The sequence below is a fragment of the Somniosus microcephalus genome, chromosome 3 (assembly GCF_052327205.1).
Source record: "Somniosus microcephalus isolate GS21.2 chromosome 3, FLI_Smic_1.0, whole genome shotgun sequence".
NCBI lineage: Eukaryota > Metazoa > Chordata > Chondrichthyes > Squaliformes > Somniosidae > Somniosus > Somniosus microcephalus.
In genome coordinates this window covers 202,998,090-203,000,663 of record NC_140989.1, presented here as the reverse complement: position 1 = coordinate 203,000,663, position 2,574 = coordinate 202,998,090, and positions in this window count along the sequence as shown.

Here is a 2,574-nt window from a genome sequence, read left to right as displayed (position 1 = left end):
GTGAGACATGGGAGGAGATTCGTATCCAGGTGAGACATGGGGGAGGGGAGATTGTGATCCAGGTGAGACATGGGTGGGGAGATTGTATCCCAGGTGAGACATGGAGGGGGAGATTGTATCCAGGTGAGACATGGGCGTGGGAGATTGTATCCAGGTGAGACATGGGGAGGGAGATTGTATCCAGGTGAGACATGGGGGTGAGATTGTATCCAGGTGGGACATGGGGGGGAGATTGTATCCAGGTGGGACATGGAGGGGGAGATTGTATCCAGGAGGGACATGGGGGGGAGATTGTATCCAGGTGGACATGGGGGGGAGATTGTATCCAGGTGAGACATGGGGGGAGATTGTATCCAGGTGGGACATGGGAGGGGGAGATTGTATCCAGGTGAGACATGGGGGGAGATTGTATCCAGGTGGGACATGGGAGGGGGAGATTGTATCCAGGTGAGACATGGGGGGGGAGATTGTATCCAGGTGAGACATGAGGGGGGAGATTGTATCCAGGTGGGACATGGGGGGGAGATTGTATCCAGGTGGGACATGGGGGGGAGATTGTATCCAGGTGAGACATGGGGGGGAGATTGTATCCAGGTGAGACATGGGGGGGAGATTGTATCCAGGTGAGACATGGGGGGGAGATTGTATCCAGGTGGGACATGGGGGGAGATTGTATCCAGGTGAGGACATGAGGGGGAGATTGTATCCAGGTGAGGACATGGGGGGGAGATTGTATCCAGGTGAGACATGGGGGGGGAGATTGTATCCAGGTGAGACATGGGGGGGGAGATTGTATCCAGGTGACATGAGGGGGGAGATTGTATCCAGGGTGGGACATGAGGGGGAGATTGTATCCAGGTGGGACATGGGGGGAGATTGTATCCAGGTGGGACATGGGGGGGGAGATTGTATCCAGGTGGAGACATGGGGGGGGAGATTGTATCCAGGTGAGACATGGGGGGGAGATTGTATCCAGGTGGGACATGGGGGGGAGATTGTATCCAGGTGAGACATGGGGGGGGAGATTGTATCCAGGTGGGACATGGGGGGAGGAGATTGTATCCAGGTGAGACATGGGGGGGAGATTGTATCCAGGTGAGACATGAGGGGGGAGATTGTATCCAGGTGAGACATGGGGGGGGAGATTGTATCCAGGTGAGACATGGGGAGGAGATTGTATCCAGGTGGGACATGGGGGGAGAGATTGTATCCAGGTGAGACATGGGGGGAGATTGTTATCCAGGTGAGACATGGGGGGGAAGATTGTATCCAGGTGGGACATGGGGGGGGGAGATTGTATCCAGGTGGGACATGGGGAGGAGATTGTATCCAGGTGAGACATGGGGGGGGAGATTGTATCCAGGTGAGACATGGCGGGGAGATTGTATCCAGGTGAGACATGGCGGGGAGATTGTATCCAGGTGAATGGGAGACTTCTGGGACTGGGGGAGATTGTATCCAGGTGAGACATGGGGGGCGGGAGGGAGATTGTATCCAGGTGAGACATGGGGGGGGAGATTGTATCCAGGTGAGACATGGGGGGCGGGGGGGAGATTGTATCCAGGTGAGACATGGCGGGGAGATTGTATACAGGTGAGACATGGCGGGGAGATTGTATCCAGGTGAGACATGGGGGGGGGAGATTGTATCCAGGTGGGACATGGGGGGGAGATTGTATCCAGGTGAGACATGAGGGGGGGAGATTGTATCCAGGTGAGACATGGGGAGGAGATTGTATCCAGGTGAGACATGGGGAGGGAGATTGTATCCAGGTGAGACATGGGGAGGGAGATTGTATCCAGGTGAGACATGGCGGGGGAGATTGTATCCAGGTGAGACATGGGGGGGAGATTGTATCCAGGTGGGACATGGGGGGGAGATTGTATCCAGGTGAGACATGGGGGGGAGATTGTATCCAGGTGAGACATGGGGGGGGAGATTGTATCCAGGTGAGACATGGCGGGGAGATTGTATCCAGGTGAGACATGGGGGGGGAGATTGTATCCAGGTGAGACATGGGCGGGGAGATTGTATCCAGGTGAGACATGGGGGTGAGATTGTATCCAGGTGAGACATGGGGGTGAGATTGTATCCAGGTGAGACATGGGGGGGGAGATTGTATCCAGGTGAGACATGGGGGGGAGATTGTATCCAGGTGAGACATGGGGGGGGAGATTGTATCCAGGTGAGACATGGAGGGGAAGATTGTATCCAGGTGAGACATGGCGGGGAGATTGTATCCAGGTGAGACATGGGGGGGGAGATTGTATCCAGGTGAGACATGGGCGGGGAGATTGTATCCAGGTGAGACATGGGGGGGAGATTGTATCCAGGTGAGACATGGGAGGGGAGATTGTATCCAGGTGAGACATGGGGGGGGAGATTGTATCCAGGTGAGACATGGGGGGGAGATTGTATCCAGGTGAGACATGGGGGGGGAGATTGTATCCAGGTGAGACATGGGGGGGGAGATTGTATCCAGGTGAGACATGGGGGGGGGAGATTGTATCCAGGTGAGACATGGCGGGGAGATTGTATCCAGGTGGGACATGGGAGGGGAGATTGTATCCAGGT